This window comes from Vicugna pacos, chromosome 2 (genome assembly GCF_048564905.1).
Source record: "Vicugna pacos chromosome 2, VicPac4, whole genome shotgun sequence".
NCBI lineage: Eukaryota > Metazoa > Chordata > Mammalia > Artiodactyla > Camelidae > Vicugna > Vicugna pacos.
In genome coordinates, this window is record NC_132988.1 from 111,460,190 (window position 1) to 111,479,494 (window position 19,305).

General features: G+C 36.3%; 1 long non-coding RNA gene across 1 annotated transcript in view; it reads left to right on the plus strand.

Annotated features, from left to right (window-relative positions):
- The window catches only part of LOC140688028 (uncharacterized), a 31,535-nt gene that overhangs the window by 8,301 nt on the left and 3,929 nt on the right, over nt 1–19,305 (plus strand). Inside the window, exon 2 of the long non-coding RNA XR_012062690.1 lies at nt 18,204–18,376. This is a non-coding gene — a long non-coding RNA (uncharacterized lncRNA). The remainder of the gene's footprint in view (nt 1–18,203; nt 18,377–19,305) is intronic.

Consider the following 19,305-nt stretch of genomic DNA (forward strand, 5'->3'; position numbering starts at 1 on the left):
GTTATACATATATGAATTCTTTTTCATATTCTTTTCCATTATGGCTTATTATAGGATATTGAATATAGTTCCCTGTGCTATGCAGTAGGAACTTATTGCTTATATTTTATATATATTTTGTATCTGCTAATCCCAAACTCCTGATTTACTCCTTCACCACCCCCTTTCCTCCTTGGTAACCATAAGTTTGTTTGTTTGTCTATGTCTGTAAGTCTGTTTCTGTTTCGTAAATAATTTCATTTGTATCATATTTTAGATTCAACATATAAGTGATATATGGTATTTGTCTTTCTCTTTCTGGCTTACTTCCTTCACTTAGTATGATAATCTCTAGGGCCATCCATGTTACTGTACATGGCATTATTTCATTATTTTTATGGGTTAATAGTATTCCATTGTGTGTGTATATATGTTCCAGTTTTATCATAAAGGATACAATTGAGAATAGCCGAAAGGAAGGGATGCATAGGGCAAAGTATGGGGGACAAGGAGTGTGGAGCTTCTTGGCCTGGGTGTGCCACCTTCCCAGCACATTGGTTTGTTCACCATCCTGAAAGCTTCTTGAGCCTGGTTGTTTCAGGACTTTTTATGGGATTTCACTGAGTAGGCATAATTGCCTAGAAATTGGAGGATGGGCTTGAATGTTCCAGTCCTACAATCACTTGGTTGGTTTTTCTGGTGACCAGCTTCTATACAGAAGCTATCTAGGATCTCCCAACCCCCATGAGTCACCTCATTAGCATAAAGTCAGGTGTGGTTGAAAGGGACACAGAAATGACAAAAGACACTCCTGTCACTCAGGAAATTCCAGATTTTAGGAGCTCTGTACCAGGGACAGAGATCAAATATATTTTTTATTATAACAAAGGAGAATAATAAAATTAACAGATATATCCAACATCTAATTAAGAAATAGAATACTAAGACAACTTTTTAAGTCTCCTGTATCTCATTCTAGATTTGTTTCCCCTCCTTCCTTTCCAGAGGGTACCACTATCCTGAATTTTATGCTATTCATTACCTCACTTTTCTTTACTTTACTTATAATAAGGCTACCTAGATGTATCTCAAAAATATACACTGTATCTTTGCTTTTTCTCCACCTTATTATAAATATAGTTATTTTGCATGTATTCTTTTGTAACTAATTTTCTTCCCATTTAACACTGTTTCTAAGAGTAATCCAAACTTATGCACATAGCTATAATTCATTCCTTTTCACTACCTTGTAATATTTTGTTTTAGAAATACAACACACTTGAATTATCCACTATATTGTTTATTATTATGAATTAAAGTGTTGTCAGCATTCTCAAACATGTGCAAAATTTTCTCTGGCTAATATGTCTAGGGGTAGTGTTATGAACTGAATTATGTTTCCCCAAAATTCATATGTTGAAGCCATAACCCCAGTAACTCAGAATGTGACTGCTTTTGGAGATATGGTCTTTAAAGAGGTACTTAAGTTAAAATGAGACCTTTGGGGTGGCCCTCATCTAGTCTGACTGGTGTCCTTAAAGAAAAGGTGATTAGGACATATAGAGAGATGCTGGATATGTGCATGAAGAGAGGAAAGACCAGTGAAGATACCGCAAGAAAATGGGCTTTGGAAGAAAACAAACCTGCCAACACCTTGATCTTGGACTTATCACCTTCAAAACTGAGAACATAAATTTCTGTTGTCTAAGCCACCCAGTCTATAGTGTTTTTGTTATGGCAACCTTAGCAAACTGATACAGTTAGAATTGCTAGATGGTAAATTATGCACAAGTTCAGTTTAATTAGTAAGACCAACGTTTTCCTAAAGTACTTGGGCCAATTTACAATCCTACTGGCATGTGTGAGAATTCTTGTTCTGCATCCTTGCCCAAATCTGATATTGTCAGACTTGACTTTTCCCCATCTATTGGGAGAGGATAGAATCTTATTGTCATATTAATTGCATTTTCCTGGTAAGAAGGAGAGTTGAATGTCTTCTAATTTTTACATCAATAAAATGCCTATTATATCTTTGTCCACTTCTCTGTTATGTTACTTGTTTTTTTCTTACTGATGGTTAGGAATTCATTTTAGTGAAAGTAAGATTTATCCTTTAATGTCTTCTTTTATGTCTTATTTAAGAAATTCTTCCCAATCTCCAGAGTAAAAGAATATAGTCTCTCATCTGAATGTTTAACTTTTACATTTGAATCCTTAAGGTACCTGGAATTGATATTTTTAATGTTTGATTTGAGGCAGATATGTACTTTCATTTTTCTACATATTAATAACAGTTGTACTAGTCCTGTTTATTGAATACTCTCCCCCTACAACCAGCTGATCAGCAGTATGTACTCTGACCTACTGCAAGTCTGCATGTGCTGTGGTTCTCTTTCTGTTTCTATTCTGTTATAATTATGTTATTTGTTTACCTCTAGACCAGCATCACATTACTATGGTTTTGTAATAAATCTTAATATCTGGTAGTAACTGGATTTTTTTGTGTTTTAAATTATATATATATATATATATAAACTTTATATATATATAAAATTATTTAACAATATGTGTATGATCTGGAACCTGTCAAATGTGGGGAATAGAGCTAAGTGTATTTAAGCACAGGAAATGGTTTTTGGTCCAAAGACTAAAAAAATTCTTTTTTTAGGGCAACTCAAAATTAAACTAATAAGCCTTTTAAAAAGGCATTTCTAATATGGGACCAGGGTTTGGGGGTATTTTGGATGGGGTTTTAGGTGAAAAAAAAAAGGGCCATGTGTTGATAATCATTGAGGCTTATTGAGTGTATTAATTTTATTGGTTTCAGTGGTTTATTTTCTTAATAGATACAGAATGTATCACTTGTTAGATAATTATATTGGGCCTTTAACAACTACTTTTTTGTCTTTTTGTTTTCTTAAGATTTTGTGCTTAGCTCAGAGAATTCCATTTCTTCAACAAGACCTAGTGATAAATCAGGTTAATGTACATAAAGTAAATAGATTTGAAAGTCATACTGTTTTTTACTACTATGAAAATTTTCAAAGAGAATAATAAAATGAACCCAACAACCCAACACCTAGCTTCAACCATTATCAATATTTGGCCAGTTTTGTTTTTCTTCCTTCCCTTACCTCCCCACCAAGCCCACATGAACACACTTCACACATCCCACCCCTCTCTCAGCCAGAATTATTTTAAAGCATATCTTAGCTATATAACATATCACCTAATATTCAATGTTCAGATTTTTCTAATTTTCTCAAAAAATTATTTTTCATGCTTGTTTCTTTGAATTGTGATTTAAACTATATCTCATTTCATTTGATATTTCTTATGGCTTTTATTATATAGCAGGCTCTCTTCCCCTCTTTTTCTTTGACATTTGTTTGTTGTGGAGACTGGGTCATTTGTCTAGTTGAATTTCCCATATCCTAGATCTGGCTGTTTTCATCCTCATACTGTCACTCAACCTGGTCTATCATGTATATTTCCCATAAACTGCCACTTAAAGGTAGATGATTGACCAGATTAAAGTTTGACTTTTTTTCCCAGGGAGTGGGGCAAAATATTTATGTGGTGGCATATAAACATTTTATTGCATTTATAACAGGTGGTGAAAGTCCTCAATAATATTTTTGAAACAGTGGTCTAATATGTATGAATTAAGGAATATACATGTGTTCCTCTGTAGTCTTTTTCGTCTCTAATCTCTCTGTTTTTACATATGGGGAAACTAAGGCCTAGAGAGTTAAATATTTGCCAAAAGCCATACAGCTAACTTATTAGAAGTAGGGCTTTTTTTCACCTTCTACTCCTTTTAAAGTTTTGCCTCATCTGTATATACCTTCATTTGGAGGTTTTCATGGGTCAGAAAAATGTCAGAGGTGGTCAGGATGGCATTTCTGCTTGTTCCAACTAGAGTTTTTGTGAATGAGAAGGTACGATAGAGTGTATAGTAAACTTTCAACTCCCTTGAGTGGTTCTGGTGTTTGTAGCCCAGTATGATAGCTAAAACTCGAGTCTGAGAGCAATAGTCACAGGGGCTTAGACAGCACCTAAGCCTGAAGCCTGGGAAATACAGGGTAGAAAGAATGCAAGAAAACCCTTATAGGCTGCAACAATAGTTGGTTATTTGGTCCTAAATAATTTCTACTTGTGGAATTGTTCAACTCATTTCTTTTAGTGCTGGTGTGCTTTGTTTCCCAGCTTAGTTTTTACTTGTCTCATAAATACTAGCTGTAAGTTAATACTGATTTAAAGAAAACGAATTATGTAACAAAATATAGGAAGTGAAAGCTAGAGGGAAGTTACATTCCTTTACAGCTTACATAACTGAACAGATGCTGTGAAATCAGTGATGTGAAAAAATCTCCTACAAGCCTGGTTACACTTCATTGAAATATCTTGAGATGCTTCATCTTTTGACGTGTAGAAGGGGTTTGTAGTCACAGGCTCACTGCTTCCTTTTTCAGTGACTCCCAGTGAACTGATGGGAAGTTTAATTATCATGTAATGCCATTACCTTGATCATTTTCTAATACAATAGAAATGAGCTGATAGAAAAGATTTTATGACTAAAATAAAAATGTCATAAAATGATACCTTTGTGTTGCAGGGGAAAAAAGTTATGATTACATACAATCTCATTAATATTTAAATGCAGCATAGAGAAATAATCCGAAATAAATACAGTACAAATAAAAAATTAGGAACATTTTATGTTTTTAATTGGATTGGATTAAGTATTAAAAGCACTAATGAGTGAAACAACATTAATTCTGTTTTTCAGTGGACAGTCTTCTTTCATCCAAAAGGATGATAAGTTTAATGTCTCATAATTTTTCTTTAGTGTTTATGAAAAGTAAATTGTAATATTTCATATTCTTTAATTGCCAAGTCTATAAACTCAGTTTTTGATTCAGAGTTTTGGAAAACAAGTGTGTATAACCAGATATTTTTCTTGAATGGATCAATTTTTTTTCTGGGATATAATGGTTAAAAGTTTGAACTTGCTTGAAACAATGAAAAATAGACAAAATATATGAAACAATGTTTTTAAAGACACTGGACATTGGGCAGTGAAGAAGAGACAATAAAGACATGAACCCTGAATGAGAGTACACAAACAAAGTGAGTTCTATGATTGCTCCAGCTTGGTACCTTGAGAGAATTTCCATGGGGTACACAGGAAGAGCCTGGTAGGATCCCTGGTTTGAGCTAGAGCTGAGAGTCTGGTGAAACCAAGATGGCTAGAATTTGCAGCACAGAGTACTAGAAAGGAGAGAGCTGCACAGAAAGTGAAGGCTAGAAATCTGGAAAGAATCTCTATTTAACAAATATATGATATTGCTTAAATATGGAATCTAAAAGAGGAAAGGTATAGCTCAGTGGTAGAGTGTATGCTTAGCATACACGAGGTCATGGTTTCAATCCCCAGTACCTCTGTTAAATAATAAAGTAATAATACTAAACCTAACTTCCTCCCCCCAAACAACAACAACAACAACAAAAGACACGAATGGACTTATTTACAAGACAGAAATTGACTCACAGACATAGAGAATAAACTTATGCTTACCAAAGGGGAAAGAGGAGGAGGGATAAATTAGGAATTCGGAGTATATAAAATAGATAACCAACAAGGCCTACTGTATAGCACAGAGAATTATATTCAGTATCTTGTAATAACCTATAATGGAAAAGCACCTGAAAAAGAACAGATACACATGTATAACTGAACCACTGTGCTGTACACTTGAAATTAACACAACATTGTAAATCAGCTACACTCAAATAATAAGAAAAAAAACTCCCTTGAGTTTTCAGGTGCATACTGATCACTGCATGTAGGTGAGGAAATTACCTGAGGCCGAGGAAAGGACCACTTGAAAGTATTCGTGATAAACTCAAAGAGGGCTGGGAATAATGGCTGTTCCCACAAGACATACTGGAAAAACATTCACAAAGCATTGGGTAGAGTGCATGGAAGGGTCTTGCCTCAGCTGGAAATAATTGACCCTAGGCTGAGCACTCTTCTGTCTTTGTATTTAAAGCAAGACCTGAAAATATCAAATTGTTTCCAAGTAACTGTGCCAGAACAAAGATATACAGGGTTACAAAAATATCCAGTACCTAGAAAGGTGAATCTTTCAATGTTTGGCATCCAATCAAAAATTACCAAAGATGCAAATAAGTGGGAAAAGAGGACCCATAAAAAGGAGACAAACCAACTAAAACCGATCCAGATGTTAACATTTGCAGCCATTATATTGTACCTATTCCATATTTTAACAAAAAGTGAAGTAGAGACATGGAAGATAGAAAAACACCAAACTTCTTGAGATGAAAACTACACTATGTAAAATATAAAACACTGGATGGGATTAATGGAAGATTTGACATTGCAGAAGAAAAGATGAATTTGAAGACATGTCAATAGAAACTATCCAAAATTAAGCACAGAAAAAGACCACGAGTGAGCTGTGCATAACTGTCTAATATGCCTGTAAGGAGACTAAAGGGTGAGAGGAGAAATCTGAAGAATTTATTTAAGGAAATAGCTAAAAAGTTTTTTTTTAAATATGGAGATTATAAGCCCGTAGATCTAAGAAGATCAATGAACCCCAAGCACAAGAAGCATGAAAAAAACTATAGCAAGGCAAATCATAATCAAATTGCTTAATACCAATGATAAAGATAAAATCTTAGGGGAAAAAAAGATAAATCTTAGAGACCAAAGGAAAAAAGGCACTGTTTCTGAGATGAGAAAGACATCAGGTATCTTTTAGTAAATAATTCAATCGAGTAATCAGTTATTTAATGTACTGGAAAGAATTCTGTGCCTGGAGAAAATACCTTTCCTGCTTCACACTTGTTTCTTTGAAATAGGATTTATACTGTATCTATACGTTTCATTTGTATAGGCAAAGTGATTTTTCAGACAAAAGCTGAAAGAATTCATCATTAGAAGAGACCTGTAATATAAGATATGTTAAAGCAAGTCCAGTCTTTCAGGCAGAAGGAAATACAGTAGAGACTGACAACTAACTATGGTCTGCAACCTTGCTGGTGTGTTGCCTGCAATCTAAAAATAGTTTTTACATTTTTAAAAGGTTATTTAAAAAATACCTCCAGATATTGTCAAATGTTTCTTGGGGGACAAAACCACTTTCAGTTGGGAACCGCTGGCTCTATATTGCAGTTAAAATGCAAAGACTATTGGATTGGATAAAAAAGCAAGACCCAATTATACACTGCTTATAAGACACAAATAGGTGAACAATAAAAGGATGTGAAGATATGTGATGGTAACACCAACCAGAAGAAAGCTGGAGTGACTACTGTTATTAGACAAAGTAGATTTCATAACAAATAATATTGCCAGGGGTAAAGAATGTGAAACGGTACAACCACTTTGGAAAATACTTTGGCAATTTCTTCTGAAGTTAAATATGCATCTACAATATGATCTAGCCATTCTACTCTTAGGTATTTACCGTAGAGAAAAGGAAATATTTGTCCATACATAGACTTTTACACAAATGTTTTAGTAGTTCTGTCATTTTGTAATAAACAAAATTAGAAATAACCAAAGTGTCCATCAACAAGTGAGTAAACTGGTATACAGTAGAAAACATACAATGGAATACTACTCAGCAATAAAAAAGAATGAAATATTGATACTCATCATAACATGGATGAGTTTCAAAACTAGTTATGCTGAGGGAAAGAAATCAGACAAAAGGTATATTCCATGTGATTACATTTATATAAAATTCTAGAAAATGCAAACTAAAGACATAGAGACAGAAAGATCAGTAATTGCCTGGGGTAGAGAGGCAGGGATGGGATCGAGGAGAGCAAGAGGGAGGGCTAACCCAAAGGCACCATGAGACTTGGGGATGGTGGAGATATTTTTTTGATTCAGGTGATAGTTTCTTGTGTTTATGCCTTTGTCAAAACATCAGATTTTACATTTTAAATGTGTGTGTTTTGTTGTATGTGAGTTATGCCTCCATAAAGTTTTTACAAAAGTTTGCATCAGAAAGGTTAGATATAACAATGTATTTCTCTTAAAATGTCTTCCATATGTTGTAAAAACGTGGGTAATGTGTAATAGCTAGGGGATAACCGCCATGACACTAATGCTTTTTGGAACCCTCAGATATGCTTGACTGTTGAAATAAATCCCTGTAGTTGTAGAGACAGTTCATTGAGAATGCTGAAAATATCATTTCACTATGTCATGTTATTACTTAGCTACTGTCTTTGGAAATATTTTCCAAAGAGTAATTTCTTTTCAACTGGAAAAAACAGATGACCAAGTAGTATTCAATATTTAATAAAAATAACTTTGTGTTTTTCAATACCTCAATAAATTCAGTAGAATGAGTTTGGTTGACAGAATTTTATTATATTGTGTGTTAGCTGATAATTATTGAAACCAGGTATTGGATGAATGGGGGTGTTCATTATATTATTGTCTCTATTCTTACGTTTGCTTGACATTATCCATCATAAAACTTCTCTTACACCTGTATTACCAAGCAATATATTATCGACTATAAATATATTTAATTTAGTTTTGTGTGATGTTATATTTAAACAACATAATGTATCCTGTGCTGATCTTACTACGTATCTATCCAACAAACTAAAAATGTTATGCAGCTTGTTTTCATCAAATTAGATTTTGCAGTCTCTGCAGATTTATGAGAAGTATTGCTTCTATTTTTCTCCAGTAATAAAAAATAAATGAGCCACTGTGCTATCACTCTGCATAGCTTTTAATCAATTAGATGGGATTTAAAGTTACATACACCATATCTAAACATGCTGGAGGAAAATATGTAAGTCATTTTCTCTTGTGTCTCTCAATATGCCTAAATGATGATAGTAAGGTATTATCACCAACAGTGGTGAAATGACTAAGAAATTACATTGGGAACTTGAATGTATTTTCCCCCTTTCTTTATCAATAAGTTCAGCATGTTGTTTCCAAGTAGCTTTTTAACTTTGAATATTTAAAATTTTTGTTTTAAAAATATCATTGGTAATTTGATAAACCCACATATTTAATTATCTTCATTATAAACTTTAAGTATTTTCTTCCTTTTCTTTTTAGAAATTTTGCTGTTTAAAATGAATATTTTTCTCCATATTGTCACTATTTTACAACCCAGATCTAGCAGTTGAACAGTTCTCACTTTATCATGCTTTATTTTTATTTTAAAAATAGTTTTATGTAATTTGTATTAGTTTGATTAAAATGTTATAAATTATAAATTTAAGAGATCACTCCAGATGTTTTCTGACAAATAGACTGAACATTTGTAACTGAAAATCTTGATAACTTCTGTCACTAGCAGATGAAATTCCTTCACAACTAACTGAATTACATTACATTAACCAAAAATTTATTTGTACAGTTATTAGCTTTTCCAGTGAGGTGACAGTTAAGTTGACCATCTTACACCAAGAAATCAAATGAGAAGACAGCAATCAAAATATCTTAGCCAATTCATGTTTTATTTATCACCCCCTCTCCATTTATCATTTCTCCTAACAGTGGCCAAGGTTGATCATGGTATTTGTGGCAGCAGGCATAGTCCTTATTTGGACTTTAAATTGCTCTGGCATTTTCTACTAAAAACACTTGCTGGTTTCAACCCATAGTTAGCTTGTGATATGTTTTATTTATTTTTTATTTTTATTTTTTTGTGACATTCTCACAGATGCATCCAGTTTATTTATTTATTTTTTAACATTTTTTATTGATTTATAATCATTTTACAATGTTGTGTCAAATTCCAGTGTTCAGCACAATTTTTCAATTGTTCATGGACATATACACACTCATTGTCACATTTTTTTCTCTGTGAGTTATCGTAACATTTTGTGTATATTTCCCTGTGCTATACAGTGTAATCTTGTTTATCTATTCTACAATTTTGAAATCCCAGTCTATCCCTTCCCACCCTCCACCCCCCTGGCAACCACAAGTCTGTATTCTCTGTCTGTGAGTCTATTTCTGTCCTGTATTTATGCTTTGTTTTTGTTTGTTTGTTTGTTTTTGTTTTTGTTTTTTAGATTCCACATATGAGCGATCTCATATGGTATTTTTCTTTCTCCTTCTGGCTTACTTCACTTAGAATGACATTCTCCAGGAGCATCCATGTTGCTGCAAATGGCATTATGTTGTCGGTTTTTATGGCTGAGTAGTATTCCATTGCATAAATATACCACTTCTTCTTTATCCAGTCACCTGTTGATGAACATTTAGGCTGTTTCCATGTTTTGGCTATTGTAAATAGTGCTGCTATGAACATTGGGGTGCAGGTGTCATCCTGAAGTAGATTTCCTTCTGGATACAAGCCCAGGAGTGGGATTCCTGGGTCATATGGTAAGTCTATTCCTAGTCTTTTGAGGAATCTCCACACTGTTTTCCATAGTGGCTGCACCAAACTGCATTCCCACCAGCAGTGTAGGAGGGTTCCCCTTTCTCCACAGCCTCTCCAGCATTTGTCATTTGTGGAGTTTTGAATGACGGCCATTCTGACTGGTGTGAGGTGATACCTCATTGTAGTTTTGATTTGCATTTCTCTGATAATTAGTGATACTGAGCATTTTTTCATGTGCCTTTTGATCATTTGTATGTCTTCCTTGGAGAATTGCTTGTTTAGGTCTTCTGCCCATTTTTGGATTGGGTTGTTTATTTTTTTCTTATTGAGTCGTATGAGCTGCTTATATATTCTGGAGATCAAGCCTTTGTCAGTTTCACTTGCAAAAATTTTCTCCCATTCCGTAGGTTTTCTTCTTGTTTTATTTCTGGTTTCCTTTGCTGTGCAGAAGCTTGTAAGTTTCATTAGGTCCCATTTGTTTATTCTTGCTTTTATTTCTTCTAGGAGAAAATTTTTGAAATGTATGTCAGATAATGTTTTGCCTATGTTTTCCTCTAGGAGGTTTATTGTATCTTGTCTTATCTTTAAGTCTTTAATCCATTTTGAGTTGATTTTTGTATATGGTGTAAGGGTGTGTTCTAGCTTCATTGTTTTACATGCTGCTGTCCAGTTTTCCCAACACCATTTGCTGAAGAGACTGTCTTTATTCCATTGTATATTCTTGCCTCCTTTGTCGAAGATGAGTTGACCAAAAGTTTGTGGGTTCATTTCTGGGCTCTCTATTCTGTTCCATTGGCCTATATGTCTGTTTTGGTACCAAAACCATGCTGTCTTGATGACCGTAGCTCTATAGTATTGTCTGAAGTCTGGGAGAGTTATTCCTCCAGCCTCTTTCTTTCTCTTCAGTAATGCTTTGGCAATTCTAGGTCTTTGATGGTTCCATATAAATTTTATTATGATTTGTTCTAGTTCTGTGAAATATGTCCTGGGTAATTGGATAGGGATTGCATTAAATCTGTAGATTGCCTTGGGCAGTGTGACCATTTTAACAATATTGATTCTTCCAATCCAAGAGCATGGAATATCTTTCCATTTTTTTAAAGTCTTCTTTAATTTCCTTCATCAATGGTTTATAGTTTTCTGTGTATAATTCTTTCACTTCCTTGGTTGGATTTATTCCCAGATATTTTATTACTTTGGGTGCTATTTTAAAGGGGATTGTTTCTTTACTTTCTTTTTCTGTTGATTTATCGTTAGTGTAAAGAAATGCAACTGATTTTTGAACGTTAATCTTGTAACCTGCTGCCTTGCTGAATTCTTCAATCAGCTCTAGTAGCTTTTGTGTGGACCTTTTAGGGTTTTCTATATATAGTAACATGTCATCAGCATATTATAACACTTTTACCTCTTCTTTTCCAATTTGGATCCCTTTTATTTCTTTCTCTTGCCTAACTGCTGTGGCTAGGACTTCCAGGACTATGTTGAATAGGAGTGGTGATAGTGGGCATCCTTGTCTTGTCCCAGATGCTTGTGACCTGTTTTAAAAAGCACTGTATTATGCCATTTGATTTTGCATTTAGAGGCTGTACAAAACTTTGCTTAGTCTCATTTGAATGTAATGGTAAGTCTTTCCATATCTACATGTCAAATAGGAAGGTCAAATACTTAATATATAATTCACAAAGAATATAAACTGTTTAATACATGTTAAAACTTCCACTCTAACACATACTGAATGCCTGTACAACATGCCAAGTGATAACCCTTCTACCTGTTTTCCCATAGATTGTCATAAAGGTTATAGGGCTTGCCCATGATCATGTGATTGTTTAGTGAAAGAGCCAAAGAACAGAAGTGAAGTACTGACATCATTCAAATGCCCTTTGCTCTATACACCATGATTCTAATCATTAAGCGTGGAGTGATGGGAGGAGGGTAATAGCTCACTGGGAAGAGCACATGCTTAGTGTGCATGAGGTCCTGGGTTTAATCCCAATTACCTCACTGAAAAAAAAAAAGAGTGGGATGAGATTTTTACTATTAAGAGTTGCAATTTGTAATAGTACTACTATGGTTTATAATGTTCACATTAAACCAGAAAGTATTCAATATCCATTAATTTCTTTTGAAGTTAATTTAATACCAGTGAGCGGAAAATACTATCAATGTTTAAACCCCTGATCTAGTTAGCAATTGGGTGAATTTTCTCCATTAAAATCTTATTGCCTAACAGGTTGCAATGTCATCAGAACAACGACAACCACCACCTCATTACTTAAAATCTGAAAAGTCAAATCAACCTAAAAGACTTACGTTACAGGAACAAGATAACTCAAATGGTCTTTTTAAAAGAGTGTGTCAATAGGAACTTGATGCAATTCTGTTTGCAAATGGCCACAAGCAGAGTGAATCAGCTTCCTCTTCCTTAGCCGAAGGGTGTGGCATGTAGTCTTGAGTAATACACTTGTGACCCAAATTGTTTTGGAGGCTTCCTTTGGAGAACATAGGTGCATGTATACTGTGGTCATCAGAGTTCCAGCAACAGCTAAATCCATCTCAGCTGAGAGCTCATTGCTTTTGTTTTCGTTTTTTGTTTTCCTTAAATATCAGAGCGTCTGTGGCGTTTGGCTGAAAGCCAGGTAGTTGCATCGTAAGTTTGTGTTCCTTCCTCAGATAAACTCTAGCTCTGCTCAAGTGGCATCAAATTTCAACTATTATTACAGATTAAAAACCACTGATTGAGGCTCTAGTGTGCACGAATCTCCAGCAGTGGAGCTGGTGAGGAGAGCAGGAAGGGGTGAGACAAATGTAGCTTGGAGCATATTCCTTGGGCATATTCCTATGGGTACTCTGGGATGCAGATCATTTTAGATACTTTCAGCATAGTGGTAGGGTGGCCCCATAAAAGTTTCACCAAATTTGCTGTGGTAACTTATGCAAGGCAGATCATCTTGAGGTAAAAAGAAACAAGCTGGATAAATATTAAAACCATTGTTGGAGTGAAGGAGGGATTCTGAATATGATGGTACAGCTGTACCTCACATTTGCCCTGGCTTAGACCCCCAACAGCGTATCTGATGCCCAGGGGGCTAGAGGTTCTCTGAGTGAATACAGTTGAAAGCTGCTTCACTGACTCATGATGCTGAAGCAAGCCTCCTTTGGGACCCCTCTGACAGTCACAAAGAAGAAAGCCATTCTTCACTTGGCACCTAAGCTCACAATGACTATCTGAGAATACATGGCACAGGGGAAGAATGGAAGAGACACAGTGGCTCACTTGTCACCTGGGGTGGCAGCATGGCTCTACAAGGAGTGGATTTGTTACTGAGCCTGTGAAAGCCATCCCTGGGGACTCAGAAGTGCTGCTCAGTAATGGTGGGTGGTTTCTCCTGAAGCTACAGATTGTGCAACGGCTGGTGAAGCAATGAATCATTTACATTCACATATTAATGATATTGTTTGATATTAATCATTTGTATCTGCAGGCTGCTGGGGCCTGGGGAGATATGGGTTATATAAAGATGAAGAAAACAGTGACCCTACCTTCAAAAAGGACCCATTTTCATGGGGAAAAAGACACGGTCATATTGATAAAAGCAAAATGCAATGTATTCACTATTGTAAGTGAGGTACTGTACCAGATGCCTCACTGAATGACACATCAGAGTATCTGCATCCTCTTCTGTAGAAATTGGGGCACCATTAAATGCTTTTAATTAAGGGGGAATTAGTTATCAGATCTATGTTTTAGAAACATTTCTGACTAGTTGGTTTGGCAGAAGGATCGAATGAGAACCTAAAATCAGGGAGACTGCTAGTTCCAGCAACAGGTAAGTAGGGCCTAAACTAGGTCCATATCAGTGTGAGCTGAGAAAGGGACGGATTTGAGACATTTAAGAGGACTGTGCATTTTATCAGATATTGAAGTGATGGAGAGTGAAAGCTTTTAAAATAACTCCAAAGCCTCCAAAGGCTGCATCACGTACAGTAAAGATACAGTTTCCTGGGCTGAAATGCCTGCACGAGAACCTTGGCTCCGCTACGAACAGGATAACCTTGGGCGAATTAAAGATCCTCTCCATCTCAGTTTTCACCTCCGTAAAGTTAAGGATGATAATAGTAACTGTACTCCACGTAGTCATTCTGTGAATGCATAGAATTTAATACCAAAAGTCCCTAGAACAGTGACTTGTACTCAGGTTTGTTTGCTGTTGTAATTCTAGCTAGAGTAACTAGGTGAACAGTGATAAAAGTCAGGGCGATGAGAACACAGAGGCTTGGCAAACTCAGAGGACAGAGAAGACGGTGAGATCACTTTTGGAGATACTGAATCTGGAGTTTCTGACATACAGGAAGCATTTGTTGAATAATAATAGAAATGAGCTGTTTTTTCTTTCCTTTGCTTTCTCTCTCTTTTTTTTTTAAAGCACTTTGGTCACTTGCCAGGCAGTGTCATAAACTCTTTACCTGCATAATCCCATTTCATCCTTGCATAATCCTGTCAGAGAAGTAGTAGTATTATTTCCACTTCACAGTTTATTCAACAGAATAGCACAGGCTTGTGGCTCAACAGTGTTAACAAAGACCTCATACCCAGAAGGTATAGGACGTTCTGACTTACTCTGCTGGGAGTAAGTGAGAAAGCAGACCAGCCGGGATTTGAGCCGAGACAACGTGACTGGTGTGCTGAACCACTATGGCGGCTCAAACCACTTTGAAACCTTTGGCCCCTGATATCTCTTAATACTTAACAGAGCCTATTAAGACACAGTATTTTATTTTATATCGTGTTAGATGTTTAACAATGAAATAACCTGTCAGTGGGGGAGAGTATAGCTCAAGTGGTAGAGGGCAGACTTAGCATGCATGGGGTCCTGGGTTGAATCCCCAGTACCTCCATTAAAAAATAAATAAATAAATAAACAAACCTAATTACCTCTCCCCCACAAAAAAAAAGCAAAAACCAAAACCAAAAAACAAAACAAAACAAAAGAAAACCTGTCATCAAGTGAATGGCTACCATATGCCAAGCATTGTATGTATATTAGCTTCACAATAACCCATCAAGCTATTATATAACCCATCAAGGTATTATAATCAATATTTCAAAGCAGCGGAGACTAAGGTTCAGATATGTTCAGGAACTTACCCATAATTTGGTAACTACTAAACAGCAGAGGAGAGATTTGAGCTCCGGTCTGTTTATTTTTGAAGTCTATATTATTTCTATAGTAATCTATCTTCTGAAGTTAGCTATATTACACTTAGCGTATTGTGTCATTGTATTTTGCAAATGATATCATGAGTTCCATGAACTCTACAACCACCTATCAAGTTTGAGAGGTTTTTTTGGGGGGGGTAATTAGGTTTATTTATTTATTTAATGGAGGTACTGGGGATTGAACTCCAGATCTCATGCATGATAGGCATACCCTCACCACAGAGCTATACCCACCCCCTCAAGTTTGAAAAATAGTTTTAATCATGGATGCATAGTTAGTAACTGGAATAGTATTTCTTAAACTTTAGTTATAATTAAAGAATCACATGTAGAGTCTGAGACCTTGCCCCAAATGTACTGAATCGAATTTCTAAAATGAGTCTCAGAAATAAAACCTTTTAAAGGACTTGTTAAGATTCTAATCAGTTTCCAGAAAACCATATTTTGAGGAACACTGTAAGGGATGGTCAAGTTCAGGTACCCTTGGCATCTGAGCTCTCAGGTTGAAGTCTTATTCTACTTGCATTGTCAGTACCATGCAGTTTATTGGCTCTTAATTATTATTTCAGATCTTCTATCATTAATCTAGCTGAAAGCTTGCCAGCACCTAGCAATGAACCTTGAAGCAGTGTGGGTCTGCCTCCTGTTCTGCCCTATATTATTGCAGACTTTCTGCACCCCTTTTCACCAATGAAGAGTTCAGCAAGGCTATATGGCAGGACTTGTGTTTGACAGAAAGTGAGTGCAATGCTGTACAAGCCAGAAAGTGCATGGCAGTGCAGTGAAAATGAGAGATCTGACTTCAAATCTTACTTGTGCTTCTCTGAGCTTTGGTTCCCTCATCTGTCAACTTGGGTTGACAGAACATACTTCATTATGTTGTCAGATAATGTGGCACTTGGTATACAGTTAGTCTTTTGATGGCTGATAGCTATCATCAATGCATAATTCACCCTTACATTTGGAGAGGAAGATCATAGAAGTATTATGCTGTATGTAAAAAAAAAAAAGAGAGAGAGAGATTTCTCAAGAATGTTTATATTGAGACAGGCAAAATTAAACATGTGTAAATCTGTAATTCTTCATGAATAATAGCATTCCTTTTATTTTGACCCATCCTAAAGCTGACTCAAGTTGGACATTTACAGTTGGTAAATATTTCACAGCCATCTCTTATGTATTCATTGTTAACCTTGCAGAGTCATTGTGACTTCTATTTTATTTTATGTGGCTAGACTACCAGCTTAACTGCCAGCTTAACTGCAAAGAAGCTGAGCTAGAATGACCCAGCTAAGCCACTCTGGAATTGTCGATCCTCAGAAACTGTGAAACAATTGGTGTCATCTTAAGCCAGGAAGTTTTGGGGTAATTTGTTATGCAGCAATAGATAACTAATACCATGAGACAGAGAAAAAAAATTTTTATCTTGTTTCAGCCACTGTCGTTTTGTGTTTTCTGTCATTTAACAGCCAAGTCTAACTCTGAGTCCTTCCTTTCTTCAGTTAAATTAATTTGTAGAATTAACCTAAAGAAACATCTTTCAAGGTGCTATATCTAGGGTCCCAGAAACTGAGAACTGGAGGAGACCAAGGAGAGCACCTTGTCCAACCTCTTCACTTTATAGGTAAAGGTAGCAGCTAATATTTAGTGTTTCCTCTGCCAGGCTCTCTACGAAGTTCTATACAGCATGTAATTCTCAGGCTATCCTGGTAGGGAGAGACTCACTATCCTATACGATAGATGAGGAAACTGGGTCCACACTCCTACCCACTTTGACTTACTGTCTCTCTTCTGTTAGGGAATACTTTTCAAACAGTTCAATTACAAGCATATGCCAATGTTTCATTACAATCTTGCACATAAGGGGAAAAATCTATAGTAATTCACAGAATCATTCTGGTAGGGGCATTTTAGGAAAAATGAGTGGAAAGAATCACAGTAAGACTAGTTAAACAAAGAAAATAATGATTGGCTGAAGGTCAGTTAACTCTTGAACTGGGTTGTTGCTGACTGATTTCCCATAACAGAGAAGCACTTGCCTGGGAGAGTCCTTTCTATGTGTGTTATAGATAATTAATATGTGTTATTTATCACCCCTTAACACTCACATCTGCACAGATGAGAAAACTGAAGTCCCAGAAAGGGCAAGTAACTTGCCCAAGGTCCCACACATTGGTAGATAGCGGCAGACATGGAATTAGAACTCAGGTCAATGTTTTATATATTAACCAAGTTGTTCCCCACAAACCCAGCTTTAGTCAATTAATGGGACAATTAATTTTGACTAATTAGTCAATTAATGGGAATCAGAAGTTTAAATGACAGTCTTGTTTCTTTCTGCCTACATATCTCTTAGCATTTAAAAAATTCCTGGGAGTTGCCTTATGTACCTGGGGATACTTTTTTGTACTGTGTATCCATGGGTTTATGAGTTTTTTTTTTTAATGTCAGGAGTAGGAAGGAAACACAGCTGATACTTCCCTAAATACTTTTTCCCCTCTCTGTAGGCACAGATTAAGCAATCACTTGCCAGATTTCATCATTATGATGAATGTAAACGCGACAGTTTACAGGAAGTTTATCGTTCCTTCCCATTCCAGAAACCGTGTGATACTTTCCCTCGCTACTTGTTGCAAACAGCTTAGTCAAGTTGTCCGTGATTGTAGTCACCATCTTTCCTTCAGGCCATATATACTGCACATCCTGCAAGTCAGCTCATAATAGAGCCTTTGACTGGAGTTGGTGTTGACTTGGCAGTATTTACTAAGAACAGGTAAGTGATGCACAGGTATGTTTAGGAAATGGAAGGCTCTTACCTGTCTGAAATTTTTGCAAAGAAACATTGTGGGTTTGTCACCAGTTGTGGGTTCTGGCCGGCAGAAGTCCCACCGAGATGGAATGAATTACTCGAGACTCCGTGGGAAAAGTCAAGAGAGCGAGAGGGAGTTGGGAGCCAACTTCACGAACCTCTCAAATGCTCCCTCATTTACTGTGTACAATCAAAGGAGAAATCACTAACAGTTGTGTGATGGAATGCAAGAATTTAGGGAAAGACAGGGTAGGATTGAGATTGTAGAGTCTGGCTCAAGATCAGAAGACCCTTTATGTTTTGGTAAATCATGTTCCTGTTGGCACCAGTGAGCCTTACAGCTTATCAGGGCGGAATGTATGAGAAGCAGCTGCTTAACAACATTTTTGTTGGACTCAGGCAGCTGTGCCTGTCTTAGGTTGCCCCCCTCTGGGGATCTTACCCATCATGGGCTAACCAGCCTTCTCACCTCTGAGTTTGCAGCTTTTTATAACTTGTTTACCATTCCAGCCCAAGACTCCTTTGGGGGCCTACAGTTTATCCCTCGGGAAGTCATGGGAAGAAGGGAACAAGATACATTCTTATAGCTATGTTAAAGCAGACCACCAGACCAGCCAGTTCCTTGTTTTGGGGATAGAAGACTATCTAACAGCAGGCACACCCAGCGTTTATAGCCGAGGGCCTGGGTTGTTGCTTTGTTACAAGCAGAGTGCTATCTAAAACCTCAACTATGCAAGCAAGGCAGTTACTAAGCACATTTGCTCTTCTTTAAGGAGACAAGCGGCTGGGGTCTGTTACAATTTGTTAACCCAATCATGGGCTCCCACAAAACATGGACCACTATGCACATCATAGCTCCATATTTCTAATGGTGCAAATTGTGGTCTTAGCAT